Below are 23,412 nucleotides of genomic sequence, written 5' to 3' on the forward strand. Positions count from 1 at the left end.
GGTGTCAGACATGGAAGGAAAAGACTGCAGTTTTGTGAGAACAGGTGTGATGAGTGGGAAGTTACATGAAGGCTTTTGGGTGGCTGTTTCTGAACAGATATTGGGCTAGCCATTGAGGGAGTGGAGAATCTAGCTACAGCAAACTCTGAAGGTGAAACCTGGGAAACCTCGGTTTCATACCATGCAAAACACTAAACTGTTTTCACCTATAATTTGATACAGCTGCTAGTATTGGTACTAGCATACAAAACTGAGGCGCACTCATGAGCCATCAGCAGATTTCTCTCATGTGTGTTCTTTCAGTTGGGCTTTTTATTTTCTGTACAAAATTGCAAAAATATTGGTGAGATTCTAAAACACAGAATAAGAAATTTTCCCAGGAGTTATTCGAAACAAATATTACGGGAGAGTTCATTTTGATGCAGTTAATCCACCCAGAAATGGATAGCAGCAAGATATTTAATCATGGCATATCCAGTTTAATCACATTTAGAATCCTCTGGAAATTAAGCTTATACAACTTCCTTAATTTAGAGGACAGTATAATGCTTAAGTATTTAATCTCCTTAGGATTGATATTGGACTCAAGTCTTTTGCAGAGTTTCATGAATAGATATAACACTCTCTTCATGTTAGAAAACTTCAGAAGAAGCTCAAATTAATAAATCATATACTTCTGGTCCAATCCAGATAGCATTTTTTTGTACTTTTTACCCTGAAATATGTAATGATTTGATTTTGGCCTTGAATATTGACAGTTCTGGCATTAAGAACACTGTACACTTTTGGGTCTTGTTAGGGAATGGATACTCCAAAAGGAGGGTTGTCTTCATTTAAGTACAACTAACTGAAAAAGCCGCAGAGAAAAGCAGTGGATTTAGACCTTTCTAGTGCTCTCTAGAGAAATTTTATATTTTATAATTTTTACTCTGTCTAGAATTCAGCTGCATTTTCAGCCATAGGTTTATGTTAGTGAGATACAGGATGGATATGATAGGCCATGAGTTATAGATCATCCATTGCATTGATTTTTTTGTTCAGTCTGCCCTGGGTTTCCATCCCTCCCTTCTTTTTACTACATAGAGCTTACAGAAAATTTTATGTAAAATGCCTTGATTCTGGTAATTTATTTTAGAACAGCCTCAGAACAATATTTAGCCCTGTTCTGTCCTTGTTTCCATGGAAGGCTCTTAAGTCAGCGTGATTTTTTTTGATGGAATTTATATGATGGAAGAATATGGCAGTCATAAATATAGTATGATTTCTCACCCTCTCCATTTTCCTAATGAGTAATCTCACTAGGCTGCAGTCGCTTGTGTGCGCTTTCTGTAGCACGGAGCCTTTGGGCTGCGCAGTATGTTAGCCTGCCCTTCCTTGCCAGAAAGTGTAATTGCTGTAGCAGCACTGGTCAGTGCTTATCTGCAAAAATAGCTTCCTGAAAACAGCAGGGCTGCATAAGGCAGTCACTACTCATCAGTGTGAGTAATACATTCAAATTTGGATCCTAATTAAAAATAACCAGTGTGAAGAAAATATAAAATGGAAATACTGAAAATAACATGAACAACAGAAGCAAATTAATAGTAGTAAAATATTCTGTGGTAATTGCTTATTGGGGAGAATAAATACTAAGTAAGATCCCAACTCTTTCAACAAAGAAATRTCACTACAAGTGTCTCTTATTCTAACATTGAACTATATCTCATAAAACGAGATGACGCCCCTTGTCTCAAAACGTGCTTTAATAATATAGTATTTGGGGTTTTACACCTAACAGTAATTTGATTTTTCTGATTTCATTGAGGAAGAAAGGGCTATAAATTTAGTATTAGTTCTTTCACTAAAGAATACAAAATATTTTCCCCAAAACATGTAGGGAATAAAATTGAAATAATAAATTCCAAACTCATCCAGGCTAAAGTAAATTCACTGGCAGATTTACAATTAAGTTCCATATGGAATGGAAATAATAATAATTATAAACTCCTAGAAATGCTATAGCAGCCTGTATCTTGGATTCAGCAGAGAAAAGTATCTCATATTTAGTTTCAATAAAGCCATAATTCTTGAAACCTTCAAACACCTGATAAGAGTGGCCTAATTTAGAACATTCTTTGAGAAATGGGTGTCTGTTTAAAATCAAATACTCCTGTAGGCAAAAAAAGACATATAAAACATTTCATTTCACAGGAGAAAAATTCTTGAAAGTCCCATCACCCTCAGCTAAGAGCAGAGTCACTCCGCGACATGATGCTGGGACCACACTCTGTCCTCTGCATGCTGGTGGACCTCAATTTCTGCCCAATACTCAGGCAAAAGGGCCCACGGAGGCAGGTCTGATGACTAACAGCTGACAGCCAAGTTCATAATACTTGAAATAAAAGCAGGGCACTACAATTGTGAGAAGGCTTCCCCTTGCAGAGACTGCTGTGTAATTTATTTCAGTTTGATTCCTCAGAAGATGTTTTGAAGTGCAGATATTTTGCAAGAGTTATTATATTTTTCTGTTACTTAGCATGTGAAGACTCTTCATACCGTAAACTTTGCCTGGATGCTCCTTAACCTGCTGGGAGTTTGCTGCTAGGTGAAGCAGCTTATCAAGCACACTGACATGAACATCTGACAGAAGCTGCTTGTGAAATAAATCTGTTGGCCTTGGTGCTAATCATTTGGCTTAGATTTTGTTCCTCTCTCTACCACAGCAATTGATCAAGATGGTTACAATGAGGGAATAATTGAACAATATAAATCTACGTTAGATTTAGAGGAAGTGCAAGGTGCTGAAATGTTTTCCGTGGGGCACTGAAATGCAAAATTACCCAATGATTGCACTGGGATTTGGAGACAGGGCTTCTTCTACAGCCCCCCTCCCTCCCCCCCCAAACTGGTGCATCTGCATTAATTCACAGAATTTTACATGGCTGGACTGCCAGCTTCATCACTATTAGTTTGCCTTCAGTAAGAACCCAGTACCTCAGCTCACACCCAATGACCCGTGCTTTCAGTATGCTCACAGCAGATTAAAAGTTTCCAAATTCTGCTAGGGAAAAAATGACAACTGTTCTTCAGAGATTTTCACTATTGTGATTTGTTTATAGCTAAGATTTTCATAGCAAGTTTGCTGGATACGAACCAAAAGGGATATTTTTTCTAACACAAGCATTTTTTGGTGTATTTTTGCTAAGCCTCCATAACTTAATCAGAGACTTAACATCTGCTTTGAAAACAAAGGTTCTGCTACAAAAACTGAGTGTTGTATGCATGTATATGCTTGTTTTCATGAAGAGAAAAATTGGTTATATAGATATCTGAACGCAGTTTCAGCTCAGATTCAGGAGAATGGTAAAAGGTAAAGTGTTTGCCCTTTCTGAGTAAATGAAATTTTGCCACTGAGTAGGGAAGGTAAGACTTTTACCTTATGTGTTTGTCTGAATGCAAGGTTAGCCTCAAAATATTTACTTTTGCATATTCATTTTAATGATGATCATATTAATCATAAAGATAGGTCAAAGTATATTATTAAGGTTTCTTCAAAATTTTGGATGAAATATATTTTTATCAAACACTACTATTTCATCCAAGTTAAAAATTATGTAGAAAAATTAATTCAACAAAGTTTTATTTGGAAAAGTGTCTAAAAACTAATGTTTCCTGGTCTCATTTGACTCAAAAATGTGAATGGGGAACCAGCTCATTTTAACTCAAAGGGGATGTTAATTCAAAGTCACCTTGCAAAAATATTCAAAAGAATACCTTTTCTTTCCAATGTGGAATTAAAAATAAGTTTCAGAACTCCAAAGGAGTGGTCATCGTCTAGCCATCTATTTTGAATAAATTGAACCAATCTTTCCTCAAATGAAAATGAAGCCTGTAGCTAATATAGAATCACTTTGAATAGGTTGATAACCTGTCCTAAAAAAGGGAGGGATTTATGAATAGGCTGCCTTTTTACATCAACCAATTTTTTTAATTATTTCAGTCAATATATCACAGAATCACAGAATGGCTGAGGTTGGAAGGCACCTCTGGAGATCATCTAGTCCAATCCCCCTGCTCAAGCAGGGTCACCTAGAGCACATTGCCCAGGACCATGTCCAGACAGGTTTTGAGTATCTCCGAAGATGGAGACTCCACAACCTCTCTGGGCAACCTGCTCCAGTCCTCAGTTGTCCTCACAGTAAAGAAGTTTTTCCTCATGTTCAGATGGAACTGTCTGTGTTTCAGTTTGTGCCTGTTGCCTCTCGTCCTATTGCTGTGTACCACTGAAAAGAGTCTGGCCCCAACCTCTCTACACCCTCCCTTCAGATACTTGTACACATTGATAAGATCCCCCCTGAGCCTTCTCTTCTCCAGGYTGAAGAGTCCCAGCTCTCTCAGCCTTTCCTCATATGAGATGCTCCAGTCCCTTAATCATCGTAGTAGCCCTTTGCTAGACTCAATCCAGTAGCTCCATGTCTCTCTTATACTGGGGAGCCCAGGACTGGACACAGTACTCCAGGTGTGGACTCCCCAGGGCTGAGTAGAGGGGAAGGATCGTCTCCCTTGACCTGCTGGCAGTGCTCTTCCTATATTTTAATTTTCCTATATTTTAATTTTATTCCTATTTTTAATCTCTTTCTAATAAAATGCTAGTGCTCAAAAATTGCAATAGAGCTTTTGCCCAGACTTAACCAGCTACTGATCTCCCTTCTATTGGTGAAAGTGGAGAACAGTTCTCCTGGGGTGATTATGTAAAAAGAGTATGAATTTGCTCTTTGTCTGTTGCAAGAAACTGGTTTCTTTGTTTCAAATTATTTTGAGTTCATGGAGATACTCTTCATTCTCATCTTTGTTATAAGGATTATGTTTTGCATGCACAGTCTACAGTACATTTTCCCCAATTTACTCAAGTATGGTACACCCTGAATATTTACTTTCATTTGAATTATTCATTAGTCAAGTGCTACTCTATTCTGGACCAGCTGAAGTCAATGGGAACCTTTGGTTTCAAAGGGCCAAAATTTCACTTAATGTCTGTAAAGGCATATGAATGAAGCTATTGCATGGCTCTGGATTTTTAGCGGAAGAGAAGACTTGTTTGCTTGGGCTGGTCATATTCTAATACCTGTTCTTAAAATGATGAAGCACAGAACTGAAAAGGATTCCCCTTTCAGTATGTGACTCCCAACTGAATTCAAAGTGTAATTTGCTTTGTAAAATACTACTTAAACAAATTAAGGAAGCAAAATCTGGTCTAATCATAGAGAAGAAAACTGAAACTGAATGATCTGTTTTCCTTTGAAGTTTAATGCAACAAAAATTTGGACAAACTAACAACAATATTTTGAATTAATGTCAAGAGAGAAATGTGATGCTTTCTAAGTTAGATGCAGAGCTATGTTAATATTTACTTGTTACAGCCCTGCCATAGTACTTAATATAACATGAGTGTGTTCTCTGTTCCAAAATCTGCTTTTCTAATTCAGGTGTGATAACAAGTTTTACTTTAAAGGTTTCACAAAGAAATGAAGACTTTGATGCTGAAAAGAGAATTGCAATATGCAACAGTAACAAGTAACGACAGGAAATTTGCTTAAGAACAAGGTTTGACTGCATTTGAAATCCTACATCCTGAAATGGGTTTGGACAGCAAAAACTTGAACACAAATAATAAAGCACTACAAAGAAAAAAAGATGATAAATGTAATTTACCAACTAAAAAAAAGTGAAGTAGGCCTAATTTTGATCTCACTAGCCCATTTTTCCATGTTCTAATAAAGAAAACAAACTGACTCTAGCTGAGGCCTTGGTCAGTCTTTTATCACCTTGGTGGGAGCAAATCTGCTCTCATTTACATTGGTGTAAATTCACATGATTTTCTGAAAGGCAGTTCCTTATCTACATTGTGAAAGAATAATAGAGGTCTACAAATACAAGACAGTACCAAAAGCTGAGTACAGTCTTTTCTACACAAAGCTGAAAGAATCTTCTCTATATAAGATATGGAGTCTATAGCTTTGCGTTGCTCCTTGAGGTAACTTTGCAGTATAGCTTGTGTACTATTCCTTCTCACCTGCTAGGGGCTGTAGAATAAGATGAGCAGGTCAGCGCAATTCCACAAACTCTGTTATCCAAGCTGTAATTTTCACCTGTAAGGGTTTTCTTCAGCCAATTTTAATTTTGATTTGTTTTATTTGAAATGGGCTCTTCTGCTCATTATGGTGTACAGAATGGTTGTCCTCAAAGTCTTTCAAGGCCCTGGGTGTCTGATCTGTTTGCCAATACAACTTTGCTAATTCTGTGTTCASACTTTATTCTTCTTACATATCACATTCTCTATGAAACCAGAGTTACTCTAGACACCTCCAGTTGTTCCAGGTTTTATTTTTGTGAACACGATAGCTTATTTCAACTGGTGGTTTATATAACATATGCTTAAATTCAGGTGGCTTCTATGTTACTAAATCCTGTACAGAGATTCAAAATCAGTCTTTCTTTATAAAAATGTTTCTTCTATGGAGGAAAACAACTAAAAGGACCAATGTGTCATGATGCCTCTGGCTAACTACTTTCTTCCTTCCAGCAAAAGCTGCTAATGACTGCACAAGTGAGGTAATGACAGTGGTTGGTTAAATAGATGAGTAGAACGTAAAACATGAGATTTGCAACTTTAAATAGTTATTGTATTCGTTTGGAACACGATTGTCTCAATGGGTCTGCCATGCAGAGGAGCTGTATATTTGGCCTAATTATCCGCCTGATGTTCTTTCAGTGAAAGGGGAAATCCCTAACAGGAAAAGCTTTTTTAATTGCCTCCTCGAAACTTCCTGTATCTCTGGACAGATGGACTAATGATGGAAACAGGTTAGGCTATAGGGAAATTCGAGGCTGTGAAACTCTAGATGTCATTCTGAACTGCTTAAATCTTAATGGTATTGCACAGATCAAGGATTGACTGTAGAACAGGGCTGCAGTAACCCTTTTTATTCTGTTTAGGGAAGAGCTTAACACTTTCTTTTTTCTCAGTTCTAATAAGAGCTGTAAAGCATATTCACAAGGGACAATTTAAATCAGCAAACTGAAATACAGAAAAACAAAGCTACAAGTACCTTGGTCACCCTGACACTCTATCAAAATTGCTTTGCTTTTTCTGCCAAAATATGATCATTTCTCATTGCAGATTCTGTATAATCCCTTATCAGTGTTACCACTTCTCCTTCTCTTTTATTTTGCCCAGTCTTCTGGCAAGTTCTGCATTCTAGTATGTTAAATCCCTAGTTCTATTTTCTGGGTCAGCCATGTATCTGTTATTCTAATAATATTGTACTTGTCCTTGAAAATGCGTAACTCCATTTCAGCACTCTTACTGTGCTCCTAGCATTTGTTTAAAGAAGATGGAGYGAGGAAGTGAGAGAGAGACAAAGACACAGAACACACACATGCCAAGGACAGATTTTCTCTCCCAGTCATCTTTGCTATAYATCTTATAGTATTTTTCATTGTTAAACAATTGATGCATTACCTTGGGAAGTGGCAAGTTACCTTGTACATTCAGTACACTTGCTATCAACAAGAAACAAACACAAAAAGGAGATTGTCCTGATAATTTTTCCTATTAGTAGCATGTGTCTCTCTTCCTACACATGAAACACAGAAAGTTCAAGGACGAGGCAAATGACTGTAGAAATTCTCTATGAGTCATTCAAAGTACAGACTTATAAAAAAAAGACAAAATGGGTCATCTTTTTGAGGCCAGTTCTGATCCTTCTATTGATGTTTAATAAATAACATCTTACTCCATAGACAATCTGTTGACTTCAACAGATAAGAATTCTTATAGAGTAAGCTAATATTCAACATAAGAAATCATAATCCTCTACAATTACAACCATAAAAGGAAAAAGGGCCCTTCAAGACAGATTTCACTTTGCTACAATCCCCGGCAGTTTTTGTTCTGCAGCAATATCAGTGTTAATGTTACAGCCAGACCTTGACTGACATATTGGGCACTAATTGGGGTACTGATAAAGACAAAAGGAATTATTTGCACTTAATGCTTGAATGAAGTTATCAGATGTGTTTTGAATGATGGATGAAATTGAAGTTTCAAGTTAAGCATTTAAATGTTGGATCAGATCTCTTATATGTACTTAAATCTCATTAGGATAGCAAAGCTTCACTTAGAAAATGGTACTGTTTCCTTTTTTCAGCAATTTCACTTCTGGTCATAGCCTGAAACAGAACAAAAAGGGTTTTTTTTGTCTTTTGTGTTCTTGTTTGGCCTAAAAAGGAAAATGAAATATATTTTAAAAATTTAGAAGAAAAAATGGGGGAAATGAATCCATGGGATTGAAAGCAACCGCAAGAGAAGAACAACAAAGAGGCTTTCTCACGGAATCTCGTATGCTATGTTTTTGCTTCTTACTTTATACAGTATTATTTGAGGGGACAAGGATCTCAAGGAAAATTGTAGTGGACCAAATCCACAATGAAGGGGAGAGATGTATTTCTCAAGAATAAGAAAAACCACAACAAAAGTTAGGACATAATTAGTATTCATATCTTAAAAGCAAACAAAACAGTTTCTTTTCATGGCTTCAGGCATCCCCTGTGGGCTGAATGCCTGAAAAATTAGGACTTACACCCCTTTCTACCTCAGGAGTGGTAAGAGAGAATGCTACTGTTTTCAGATAGACAGAAAATAAAATGAGCTAAATATTAACATTTAAAGAAAACAAAAACCACAGGAGATCACTGATAGTCTCTTTAGCCTACTGAGTATTTTAATGGAGAGATTTACGTAGTGTGAATGAATCACCATTATTTATTGCCTCAGAGCTCGATAGTACAACAAGATAGGGAAGGGCAGAAGACTTAGTATTTCTATTCTAGCATATCTCTTCCTCAATAGTTGTAAAAATTAATATACACTGAGTCTTGGCATTAAAGACTCATCAGCAAGTTGGAAGATCTAGAAATAGAAAAGACAAATATCATGTGCATTTATAGGTGAGTCCATTCCTGCCACTTACAAATGTAAATGTCAACGTCAAAAAAGTCAAAGGCAGTTGCTTGTAAAGAATCAGCTTTTCTTAAGAGCTCATTCTTTCATCAGGCACCACAATTCGTTAGCCAGATGTGCAAAAGCGTTAATCTAGCCATTACTTATGAAAATCTGTCCATTTGCACTGAGGCATATAGGTGGGAGTTGTTGAATAAGAAGGTGACTTTTTTTTTTATCATTCTTCTTTCTGATCTCAATGGCACCTCCACTTCCTTCAAAACACTTACTACATATTCTGGTCCTATATGTTTGTGTGTAAAATCTATTTTGATCTTTGACTATGAATATTTTCTTGGTTCCTTTTCTAAAGCACGACTCATACCCAGGTGTTGTTGGCTATGCTCAGACACCACCAGTGTTGTACCGGGTTGTCAGAACACCTTGCACTGAATGAAGTTCTTTCCCTGCAGAGAAAGGCCCTGTTTCTGAGCGAGCACAGCTCATTACAGAGACCACAGCACTAATGTAATGCTTGTCCCTTTAAATATTTTGATTGCCTATAGCTGCACAGTTAACATATCAGTCGAGTACACTTTAATTAGCCCAGAGGATATCACAGTAGGGATGAAATGAGTTGGGTTGTTATTCTTCTGTTTTTACTAACAGCAAATAAAAGCATGTAATTAGATTTTTTAAGGCATTTTCAGGATCTTAAGGTTATCATAACTGCAAACAATAGTATATTTATCTAATCTGAGAGTGGCACTTGAAGTATATTTTAGTTTCAAATAGGAAACATATTCAAATTATTACAATTGGTCTACTGGTTTTTGAAGAACTGTGTTTGGGTTGAAATATGCAGCTTTGCAGAAGTTGCAGAAGAGAGTTTAAAAAAGGTTTTCAAGCAAGTAAAAATATATTATTTCCTGAATCACTTGGCAATGTCAAAATATTTCAATAGCATAAAATAAAAATGTTTTGTTTTGATTTATTCCAATTGGTTTATATTAAGATATTGGTTTGAATAATGCATTAGTATGATGTACAATGTTACATAGTTCATATACTGTGAAAGTCTAAAATTTTATTTTGAGTATTATTTTGATACATTTTCATTAATCACTTTAAAGGATGCAATTTTGGTATTATTGAAATAAAACAATTTGATAAATTAAATTTTTGAAGAATTTTGTTTCACAGATTTTTTTAATTTCATCTTTTTGTTCAGACTCAGATGCGTCTTTTTTACAAGTCATTAGTTTTTATGCCAGTTCCCAACCAGTTTATTCCACTCTGCTCCTGTTACCTGTGTTTCAGGTGAACTCTTAGTTAGAGTCCTGGTTTTCACAGAATCACAGAGTGGTTGAGGTTGGAAGGCACCTCTGGAGATCATCTAGTCCAATCCCCCTGCTCAAGCAGGGTCACCTAGAGCGCGTTGCACAGGATTGTGTCCAGGCAGGGTTTGAATACCTCCAAAGATGGAGACTTCACAACCTCTCTGGGCAACCTGCTCCAGTCCTCAGTCGCCCTCACAGTAAAGAAGTTTTTCCTCATGTTCAGACAGAACTTCCTGTGTTTCGGTTTGTGCCTGTTGCCTCTTGTCCTATCACCAGGTACCACTGAAAAGAATAGTTTCCTTTTAGTGATACTGATGAAAATTGGGAACTGTTCAATGAAGTTACATCAGTATGGTCAAAAGAAGAATTGGATCAATGTACTTCAGGAAAGCACTGAAATACCATTTACTGACTGTAATAACTTCCTTCTACAAGCTATATCTGAGGGGAAAATCTCAAATATTTCATCCATTGAAGAGAATCTTCTGGGTAGTTTTGAAACCAAGTTATTGGAGAAATGGTTTCTGATGGGAATTAAAAAATGAAAGTGATCAACTATAGCAAACTGCAGCAAACTTGCTTTGTCAGGGATCTTGGAGGTATTTGTACTAATACCATTTTCCTTCAGTTGGAAAAACATTATGCCCAGTCAGTGTCCATTGAACAGAGCAAGAATCTTCCTCCTGATTTCAGTGAATGTTCAATAAGACATAAATAGTTTCTCTGTAGAATGAAAGGAATTTAGCTGAGTCAGTTATCATCACCAAAAATTGATCCCAGTTATTGAGTTCACTTCCTCTTTACTGAAAAAGTGTTCTTTTGTAATTCCTTTACACAGAAGTATTTCTCTTTGAAATTCTTCATAAATATTAATGAATGAATCCTCAAATCGTTGTTGGGAAAACTGTATGGAGTGTCAGTACTTCTTAGGAGATCTTTGGAGATCACTGAAATGACTTTTAAATGACCACATATAAATGACCAGGTAGTCCTGGATCTGAACCTGAAACTAACACTGACCCCACTCTGAGCACAGCCCAGTCTGCAGTGAAGTTACAGATTCAGAAGAAAGGTGGGTCTGCAGAACGATTAAATAAAACTTCACAAGAAAGTTAGTTTGCCATTTTCTAGAGAAAGCATGGTACAAATTAAGTCTCTGAAGGAAAATTATCACCATCAGGTTCTTTAAAAAGGAATATTGTTCCTTTAATGAAGAAACCCTCAGTGCCTAAAGTGTCCATATTACAAACCTAATGGGATATGGAGAATGAAGTGCTGAGCTCCTGTTGGGATCTCTATTGGTCTTTGTCTTTGTGTTTCATCCAAATCCTATGCTGAATTACACCCAATGCTGGCCTTCTATGTGGGGTACTGCAGGAATCAGTAGTTGCACATATCTTCATTTTTGAAAGGCCCAAAATTTTATCACATTTATAGTCTGCTACTATTAAGCACTTGCAGCAAAATAAACATGCCCCAAAACCATTCCCTCCTTGGTAAAATACATATAAAAGTACTATCAATCAGCTCTGTTTTTCAAGACTTCATTAGGAATCACTTCTCTGCTTGCATTTGGATACCCAAACACAGAGTCTTGCCTGAGAAAGAAATCTCCTTTTCATTTATTTATTCATATATTTTGCATGGTAGATATAGAGAGAATTAACTGAYACAGACAAATGCATTCACTATCAATATTAGAGATACTGGCCCTTGGGAAATTGAGTTCCTAGCAGTTACTGATCAGAGGGATTAACTCTGCAAGTATTCTAGACAGGAATACTACAGTTTATATACCATACATGTCTCTCTTGTAAGCATCAGCATTATATACATATTCCTTCTTAATGACCGTGCAGGGATTTTTACCAATTTTAACCCAGTGAACTAACACATCCATAGCTGAATGAAGCGTTCTTCCTCACTTTACTGATTATAAGTGAAAAACGTAGTGTGGTTAGATTACCAAAGGTTTTAGGTGCCTAATTCCTATTGAGGAACCTATTTTCCATTGAAATCAATGGGAGTTAGATAGCCAAAAACTGCTCTGAGGATCTAGGATCATGTTCCTATTAGTTGTTCTGTACTGTTTCAGTAGAGATGACAGGGTTTTGGATGTCATTGCACTATAGCCAAAAATTAGTGGGTGGAGAAAGAATTGCCAACAACTTAATTTTTATTGTAGGAACTCTTCCAGCAAGAAGGATTTTGGTCACCATTAGGATGTGGAAAGATTTGACCAACAGGGGAAACAACAAACTCTCCAATAACTAAAAGTTGACCCTGCACACTGAAAGCAAAGTGTTTATAAGCTGATTGCATCTGATGGAAATTGCTCATTCACTGGCCATTGATAATGAACCCCACAAAGTCATTTTCTCCTGAGACAGGTTTCCCAGTAAAGAACTCTTCCTGTCACTGACTCATCATTCAGTCAAAAGCCACTTCCCTTCTTACATACATCCACCACAATAAATCTTGTACGCTTATTGATTGTTTAACATCAAATTCTGGATAAAATAACCCAGTGAACTTTTCCACATATCACTGACCTTTTCTGGAAAAATTCAGTAAGGAGTGTATTATTTTTTTCCTTTAGATATAAAACACTTAATTGTCTTGCAATGCTTCCATGTCAGATGACAGCATAAAAATGCTCAAGATTTTGAGCTCTCTGAAACCATTTTCTTGCAAAAAATATCACAAAGCTCCTGCCCCATCAGCGTATATTGATAACACCATGACCGATAACATCTGCAACCCCACAGAGTATCTGCTGCTGTGTAATCCTGACTCTGCTCTCCTTATAAAATTTCCTTTCTTTGCTATGAAAAAAGCTGCAAGTATCAGGCTTTATTTTTTTTGTGAAAGAAATTACTTTCCTTTTTACAGAAAGAAGTCACAGAATGAAGTATCACTGTAATCCAAAATCTTGAATGCTCCTCAGATCTTCTAGAAACTCTCACCCTTAGAGAGGACTAGATAATGGCATCAGTGCTGTAACGTATTTCCAAGTTCCAGCATTAGAGATGCCAAGCACTACACAAAGCCAAATTAGATCCTAGCTCCAGAGAACTTTGGTGTACATCAGAGATGTTACATAATACAAACTGATACCAGTAGGAAATCTATAGGTTTTGATTTTTATCCCTAACGCAGATTTCCAACAAAATGTTCTGTTTTGTGGCATTTGCTTCATATGTCTGTTCTGAGAAGATCGAAACAAAAAGCTGAATGGACATCAGATATGAATCTTTCTTTGCTAGCAATGTATTGCCAGTCTGAATATCTACTTTAAGTCAGAATAATGAGAACATTTAGCCCTTTTTAAGTTCTGGTTTTACTTCAACTAAAGCAACTACACATCAACTTAATGTCTTTCTTTATTCAGTGACACAGAGGTCACTGCTGTGAGATTTATTTGATTTCACAGTTAGGCTAATTAATTTGCTCATTCTGAGTGTACACCATCAGCACTGCTTTTGGAGTAGTACTACCAAAGCAACAGATTAATTTACATGGTACAGTGCATCTGGAATAATTATTACCCCACTGAATTGTTATTGCTCAAAATCTGAGGGGAGAGGGAAATTTCCTACTGTGATAAAAGGCTTCTGTTGTGGTTTTATCATCTGAAAACAACTACATGGACTAAATCACAAAAGAAGCTTCTTGCAAATGTTAAGCAGCACATATTACAAAAGTCCATAAAGCTGTTACAAAACCAAATTTGTTTCTCAAATTTAATTCTTATCAAATTATATTGCCAGGCTAAAAATTCTCAAACCATTCCCATTCCTCCAACAATATTAACAGCCATTTCACTGATCAATACAGATTAATACAGCAGCCATTCTGCTGCTGCTAAAGACTATTGCTGACTCCCTGGTTTGGAAAACAAGTCTTTATAAAGATATGCTTAGAAACCGGTGGGAGCATAAGTACAGTAAGTAGAAGAATTAAGGAGACAGTAAAGTCGTATTTATAGTCTCTTGCCTCAAAAGAGTTAAGTAGTTTGAATTTTTGACAATCAATGACCAAGAAGGATTCTGAAGCTATCTTCAGCAAGAAATAAACACAAAGAAAGGATAGGAATTCTTTCAGTTGGTCAGTGGGTTAAAACTAAGATTAATGACATGAGGAGTATATAAAAAGAAATACAAGGAGTAATGTTGTGGGTGATATAATAATGTCATACTAGTCCATTCTATTAGCATTTGGATTAAAGCGGTTTTGCAGTGAAGGTTTGCACTGTGTAATTACTTAAATGGGTTAGGACTAAGTTGGACACAAAAACAGATACACTGAAGGGAGCAATTTCTTTTTTGCCAGTGAGGGATGATCTAAATTCTTTGGTTCCAGTTCCCTGGATCTCTTAGATTTGCTAGAAACACATTGTATTGACTAAATTATTAGTTCTTTCCGCTAAACTCTGGAAAGGATCCTTTCTTGACTTTCTCTTTGGAGACCTAATTCTGATACTTTTTTTTGTTTCTGTATCTTAGTGCTTGTCCAAGGAAAATCAGAGAGATTCACTAGATCATATGGAGTATTTATTTTCCAGCATACTTGGAAATTTATAATTTATTCTGCATCACAATGCTATCACCAAGAGATGTTTACCTTTCCCATTAACTGACAATAATTGTTCACAGGATTTTTAAGTTAAAGGGTCAGAATAGTATTCCACTTCTATTCACCTTCCTTTTCAGTATTATAGTACCTATATATTCCATCTGAACATAAGGAAAATCTTCTTTACTGTGAGGGTGACTGAGGACTGGAGCAGGTTGCCCAGAGTGGCTGTGGCATCTCCATCCTTGGAGATGCTCGAATCCCATCTGGACATGGTCCTGGGCAACATGCTCTAGGTGACCCTGCTTGAGCAGGGGGTTGGACCAGACAATCTCCAGAGGTTCCCGCACACCACAGCCATTCAGGGATTCTGTGATTCTATATCTATGGCATACATGGCAATTGGACCAAGAAAAGTCCAGAGATTTTGGAGGTAGATCCCAAAGGAGAAATGAGTACAGGTGGGAGATCAGATATTAGGCAGCTCTGACTAACACAAGAAAAGAGTGAGCAAGTCAAGTTTTAATGTCTCTGGCGTTTCCTGAGGGAGATGAGAGATGCAAGATGTGACAACTGGGATGAAGTAAAAAGTAAGATGCCAATGATTACACTTTCCTAATTAGCCTTGGGAAAGATTTGAATAGCTGTCATCTAGTCAAGTGAGCCAAGAACAGGTTAAGACCATTAAGTTTTAACAGTTAATTGGCAGACCAGATAGCATGTAATTTGCAACCAATTTGAAAGTGCTCAGATTAGCACAATGCTCCACACTTTACTTATGATTTCCCTAGGCAACAAAGTAACATCATATTGACCCAAGCATATGCTATATTTACCCTTTCTCCCAGTTTCTAACTTTTCAGAAACAAAGATAAGTGTACTTATAGTAGAAAATACTAAGCTGATGGACACTTCCAATTCTACAGGCTTGTAAATATAGACCCTTTCCCAAAAATAATGTTTAAAATGTATAAAATGTTCAAACTACTAACAATATGGGGGGCGGGGGGAACAAAATGGTTCCTTCTTGTGCTCTAAGGGAGCCAGTGAATCATCCATCTTGGAGAAGAGACATGGCCTAGGCTATGACTGTTGCCTGCAGCTCGCAGGGAGCAAAGAGAGAAAGTAAGTAGACAAGCATTTCTCTCTGTCAATACTCCTTATCTGCAAAGATGTAAATAACACAGTATCTGTTGGATGCCTTTCAGGGATTACAGTAAGTATCGACATTCTCCTGCAACTTTCATAATAAAAATTGGTGCTGTGTTGCCCATCTGTAGCACAAAAAGGTGACATGGGCGACAAGATCCTTTGACAAAGCAGGTCCCAACCTGTCAATTAAAAATAAACCAGCTAAAAACAGCTGCTGCCATTTCTTCTCCCTCTCTTCCTGTTTGGCAAAGTCACCGGGATAGCAGTATAAAATAAAAGCATAATTTCTTGAAAAAAAGGTTTCTTTGATATTTATCTAGTTATTAAATATATTGATCTTTTAGTACTAGCAGTAGTAACAGTTATTTTCTGATCTTTTGAGTTTATGCACCTATACCTCAGGCCTGAGAAGATACTATCCGCAAGTGTAATTTGTCCAGTTTTGATCCTGGTCTTAGAGTCAAAGATCCTGGTCTTAGGGTCAAAATAATACTATACATTTACTTGGAGGGACTTTGAACTCTATTTTACTGCTGTGATTTACTACTGCCATAGGAAAACCAACTATTCACTGCACATTAGAAAAAAATGCAGTGTTGACCCAGTTTCAAACAAACTGGTCAATAGAACTGAATGTTGGAAGATCAAGGATATAAAAATTTATTAACACTATTTAGTTGCCATAATACTGACTGCAKATAATGCAGTACCTGCAAATAGCTCTGCTTGAAATATGTACTGATCCTTTCAATCAAATCTTCTCTATACTTTCCGGGAATGTTGAAAGCTTGAACACAACTGGACAAACTCTGTTCTTGATTGTAAATGCAAAAGAACTTGCCTGACATCAATGGTTTAAAACAATGTGTCCCATTACGAATGGTGAGTTAATCAAAGTTTATATCTTTGTGGGTTCTTTTTTAGGAGAAGAAAGGGAAGTTCCTGAGGCAGTTGTCTTTTTCCCCTTTTTAGTCCTCTAAAATGTTCCATCAGCTTTTCCTGAATGCAGCAGAAAACAAACAAGGTGACATCATCTCAGCTACTCCCTCTCCCCTTCTATATTAAGTAAAGATCTCAAACATCTTTCTCAAGTGGTTTTATCAAGACCTGGGTCTCCAGCAAGGCTGTGTTTGGTACATCCATCTCCCAGTCTCCAGTAACTGTGGTTCATAAAACTTTCACAGAAATCTCTCTGCCTCTCATGCTTTCCAAGTGCTTCCAAGGTTTGAGTCACAGTCTGCTCTTGCTTCTTTTACCTGGATTCCCAAAGAAGCAAATGCACCTGTCTTAAGAACATACTAATGGTTTCAGTTCACAGTTTCAGTGAGATCTGGTGATATTGAGGGGAGTCAAAATCATATATGATTCTAAAGCTTGTCATGCTGTTCATGGTTTTTTGCTTTAGAGTAGTGTTAACAATAGACATTTAAAATCCCTGAATTTTAGATATAAACACCACATTGCCACTACATGAATCTGACTGAAAATGTATTATCTGGTAATGGTACATGGAGTCTGTTATGCTTCTCTTGCATTCTCAGTCTTTCATTCAAGATCAGAACAGGCCAAAGGCTGGGACCATTGAATGTACACCTAACAAGCTGCGTAGAATGAACCGTGCTATCGATCCATGGCCTAGAGGACAGGTGCCACTACCACAAATGTTATATGTAGAAGTGATGCACCCAATGCTTATGAGAATATAAACTGGAACCTGGGCTGCAGTCGTTGTTGGGTTGAATTATGGGGGAAGAACTGCATAAAGTGTGACATAGTGTTTTGCAATAGTAAGTTTTGCACTCACATTTGTAGCTGCTGCTGCTGCTTTTCCCCTATGTTATTGCCTCCAAATAATTGACACTGGGTATTCAGGCTCACCTCTGCAGTTAACATTGATCAGCTAGATTAAATTGCTGTAGCTAAATAAAGCCACATTTGTATCCACCTTTGATGATCTGGGCCATGAAAATACTGTATAACCATTAAATATTTGTTAGTGTCACCACCATTCTCTGGAGAGCCGATGGACACAAACACTCATTTATATATTTCTCCCTAAGAATATTTCTTTTGGTTCAGAAAGAACTATGTTTGGCTACAGGAGAAACAACGAAGCCTGTAATATCAGCTAAGCCTCATGGGTGTGAGACATGGTGATCTAGTCATGGAAGCACCACTCAACATAAATTAGTGGGCATCTGGAACAGCAGCATAAATTCACTTTTAAAAAGAGTCTGCATATGATATTGACATTTGGACTAAGATTAAATGGAAAGGCTGCAACTGTTAATTTGGCATTTAACTTCATGGTCTGCAGATTGTCATTATACCAACCACGACTGTCTACTAACAGTTCATGATCTGTAGAGTGTATGTGACACTACAGAAGACATATCTGTTGCTGTCTCCTGTGTCAGTTTTCTGGTCCATACTCCATTCCAATAGTTATTTCTACTGAGCAACAAAATTTAAATTTTCCATTCCAAGTCATAATCATAAATACAAACAAACTATGGCTATCAGACTGCTTATACACTTATCATAAAAATACATGGGAACTAAACTCTGTACTGAGCACTGAATATACAGTACACACAGCACTATGCCATGTTTTTATTTGCTTGGTCTATTCAAAGTATGGAAGGATATGAACTGAGTGCCTAATTGAAATGAAGTGTATTTGTACTGCAGTGCATTTGCCATGTTATTCACTGCTTTGAATTCAGTACCTTACCATCTAAATACAGTATACCAGAACTGCCACTTAAAATGAAGTGTAACATGTTCTTTCTTTTATTTCTGTCCAGAGTCTTAACCATCTGTTTTATGAGCTTCATCAGTTTACACACCATACTACTAACTGCAATGAAGCTCTAACTGAACATGTGCTTTAAAAAATAAAAAGGATCCAAGTTCATTAACGATGGGCAAAACTTAAGTGATACACGTCTGATAAACATTCTACATGTAAAGTTATGCTGTTCTGACTTTTTAATGAGTCCAGGATTAGTAAATAAAGTARTAGCGTAAACTTTGTTCCGTTTGAAATTGGTCTTGCAGAGCTTCAGACTGAGGTGATTTCAACTGTGCTCTATGAGATGGAARCACCTAATTGTAGAATCAGGGTATGTAAGTGTATACATATCATATCTGCAGTATTCAAGCTGTCTCCTCATTATCAAGTATTTGGTTTTAGCCAGGAAATTCCCATTTATTATGGCATACATCAGTCTAGTAGTACAGAAATGGAGATATCTATGTACATATAGAGTGATTCTGCTCTCTAGAAGGACTTCTAGGATAGGATTTCTTTAGGCTCCTTTTTGGAGGTGCAGAGTTTGCACCTCCAAAATGACCGGACAAAGCAAAGCTAAGAGACAGTGCCTATAGGGCACCTACTTTGTGCTGCTATTTGAAGACAAAAGTTAATGCCTCAAATCTGAGCCCAAATGCTGCATGAAAGAAGTATGGGAGCAAATGTGTGCCAATAAAAGCAAAATTGCTATAAAAAGTAATGTTATCCTGGTAAAAATTCACATGTAGTTATATGAGAATTACTGATTTGATGAAAGTCAGTGCACAGCATGGCATGATCTAAGCAGATAATATGCTGTTCTTAATGATGCAGGAGGATTTAAGACTGGGATAAACTTCATTTTCAGCTGTATTTCCAGGGTAATGTGCTTGCATATCATAAGTAAGTGGTCTATTTAGTGAAATATGGCTGATATGCTGCTATATAAATGAATATTTCTACCCAGGCAAAACTACATGACATTTTAATTGTCCTGTAGTGTGTACCTACCTTTCACAGAGAATGAGCAAAGACACAGAGTACAGGACAACGTATATCTGCTGTTTAGAATATTGGTACAAATCTGGATTGGTTACATTGCAATTCAAGGGTCAGTTTAGTCCACCATACTTGCATCAGCTGCAGTAAAGTGGTAAAGTTTTCACATTTTCTTAGCCATATTGCAGTGGAGTATATTACTATGTGGCAGGTACAGCCTTTGTGCCTCAGCAAGAGGAGCAGCTGTTTAAAACTCATCTGTGATTTTAGATGCTGATATGGCTTTCCAGTGTTGTGCAACATAGGCACTGCTTTTGAAAGGCCTGGAAATGCAAAGATTCTCGTAGTTTGCAGGAGCATGCAGGGACCATGTACGGCCAGCAGCTAGAAAGGAGTGAGAGGGCAAACGTGTAACAAAACTATCCCAGATGGTATTTACACACAGATCAACACGAGTATTCCCGTGGTGACTGGATGCAGCTGAGAGTTTGTTTCTTGCACTTTCCTCCTCCCTTTGCATTGAGGAATTGCTTCAAGTTATTCCTGAATCTCACAGAAAAAAATGCAGAGTTTGGGTGGGACAACCTTACAGTTTACTCATAGGTTAAAAAAAACAAACACAAAGCAAACAAAAAACCCCAACAACTACTCATTAAATATAAGGATGGCTAAAATAAAGAGACAACTTTCTAAACTTTTATATGCTGCTGTTCACCCTGTGGCTTATTTTAGCCATAATATTGCATAAGCAACCTGACTTTCGTTAGGGAAAGAGTAGACCATTTATTTCTTTTTATAAAATTCTGAAATCCTTACTATGACAAAACCTTTTGGAATCAACAGCTATTTTACAAGAATAAAACTGGGAAGGACTCAAAGATTGGCATTACTAATTTCAGAATGAATGTAAACTATCGCACTTTTTTGTTGATAGATATGTGGGAAAGAAGATCATCCACTCCACATTCAGTTCCTACAGTGGTTTCCTCTCTCCGTACATTTGCAAAATCTTTGATCTTGGATGCCAACTTTACTTAGGAATCAATGTGACATTTCAGAAAAGGAAATACAGGCATGCCCTCCCTAGTTGCCAAAGTCCATCCTATCTGTCTTTTTAATGACATTTCTAGTCATTCCTCAATTTATAACACAAAGCAAGATTTGTAGGCAAATGACATCCAACCACTGCCATCATTTGTGTAATGTCACTGTCTTCATCTCTTGATAGGCACACAGCGCCTATACAGAGAGCTATCTTTGTTTAGACTAAAGGATTTATTTTCCTTCTAATTGCATCTCGTTATGATAATTTATTGAAACTCCACCATTTAAACCAGAAACCAACACGTTCCTAAAGCAATTTTAAAAGTCAGCAAATTTGCATCTTCTTTGAAGAAGTACTGCCTCTGAGAAGAAAATGTGCATGCACAGGAGCCATACTGACAGAGTACAGATGTTATCCTATTGAGCTTGGGGTTTGTAGGGACTGTAACCTGATAATTAATTTTTAAAAATATATTGATTACTTATGTAGATAAAAACCGGTAATCAGAATGTCTCTGGCAAGCTATTATATATTGAATTTTTACAGTAGCATAAAGCAAGAAAATTTTCCTCAAGTTAAATAAATCCTGTAAAGAAAATGATATGCTACCTCATTTACTAAACATCAAAAACAAGTATTTTAGTTCAACATCAGAGGTTGCACAAACAGTATGAAAAAATGGGTCAAAATTTTTGTTTAAAAATGTTGCATATCTAAATAGGAAGGGGAATTGTTAATCCTGGACAGGGTAGATCACTGTTGCAGCTGATTACTTTTTCCTAATTGTTTTATAATTGTTTCCATCACTATTATGCATAAACTGTGGGCTTAAATAATTCTGTTTTGACAGAACAGATTAGTGGGTTGAGGATACCTATTTATTTTTGAAAATCTTTTTCAAAAAGTTTGAAATTAGAATATTCAAAGATGTGCAGACAAATTTTATATACATCTAACTTGGGCACACATGTTTCTCTATTTCCTTAACCAAACCCCATTCATGCACTTCGCACAAACCTGGTAGGGAAGTTTTTCACTTCCTAAATTCTCACATCCTCATCCAGCTTTTCAGACATACAAAGAATTATTTCCTAAAACTTTTCCCTAAGTCTAAAGAGAGAAAATGTTCTTGAAATTGTGACCCAAATATCCACCTTCAAGTGTGGTAGTGATCAAAATTATCATACAGTTTCTGCAATCTGTTTTTCAAAGTTCCACTTGTAATAGATGGCTTTGTGTTTGTTTCCTTTATATGTATCTTTTTAGATTATTTATGGATACTATTCTGCTTCTGCAGAGTCCCTGCCCTTGTAAAGTACATAGCCAGTGTAACTTAGGATATACCTAGGTATAAATAATTTGTTGAAAGCAAAAAGTATTGAAAATTATTGTCTTAAACTTTATTCTCGGACAACATAATAAGAAAAAGAAAATATCATCTAATTAAAACGGAAGCTTTATATAAAATGGAAAAGAATTTCTCTGATTTATGGTATTGCAACCTTTGATAGGATTTTTTTAATAAAAGAAAAGGAATACTTTTTCTAGGAAAAAAGAAAAACAAGAGATGACTTATCCCTGAAGTAAATATCCAGCCTGTGAAACATAAATAACAAGGCTAATGTAAGAGGAGTATAGATAAACCAGATTAATAGAAAAGATGAAAGCATAAAAAGAATGTGTGAGCTATGAAAACTCTCCTGGGCTGTCTAGAAAAACCTGTCAGAGTGTGCACAGGGCGGGAAAGAAATAAAACATTAAAGATCAAACAAAAAATCCTGAAAAATGGGTAATAACTTCAAGTATCTATGTGTACTAATTAGGTATATACATATATAAGAAGGACTAGTGGTAAAGAAAATGTTAAAAATGAGTAAGGCAGATTGATCAAAAATTAGAAATAAAATGTAATTTTGAATGAAGCTTCTGGTATCAGGTGCCCCAACAAAATTTAAATACCTTTATCCAAGTTTTAAGCCATGACTTGCTCTGCAAATATTTCTATAATCTCGAGCATTTGTTGGAGTTTTTGTGTTTTGGATGCCAGCACAGGTATCCTCTATGCAATCACCCAGCTTGCGGAAGGGAGAGTTTTCCGAGAGAGGGCCTTGGGGTCACATCTCTGGCGGGACAGGCAGGTACAGCTCATCTGCCTCGGTGGAGGTGCTGGTCCAGGTAAATGAATATAGCRGGAAAAGATTATTTCAGTTCTCAGTTGCTCAGGGGCCAAGGGATCTGTCCATTTGCCTATTTCCTACTGCAAATGCAAATGTGTTTCTTGGGAGTTCCATGGTGACTTTTACAGTAGCAGCATTTCAGTGTTTGTAGTCACTGAGTAAAAAAGCTATCTTCTTTCTTCCATAAACTCCTAGAAGAAATCTGTGAGTGGAGACTTTGAATTTGCTCTGGATTAATAGAACAGTTGTTCAGATCTCTTGATCACTTGGAGCACTCCCTGTTACTTTTACACAGAGTGAAGGAAGAGAACTAAGAAGCCAAAGTGAAAGAAAACCCTCCCAATTCTGAA

Source organism: Apteryx rowi, unplaced genomic scaffold (genome assembly GCF_003343035.1).
Source record: "Apteryx rowi isolate R43461 unplaced genomic scaffold, aptRow1 scaffold_4, whole genome shotgun sequence".
Lineage (NCBI taxonomy): Eukaryota > Metazoa > Chordata > Aves > Apterygiformes > Apterygidae > Apteryx > Apteryx rowi.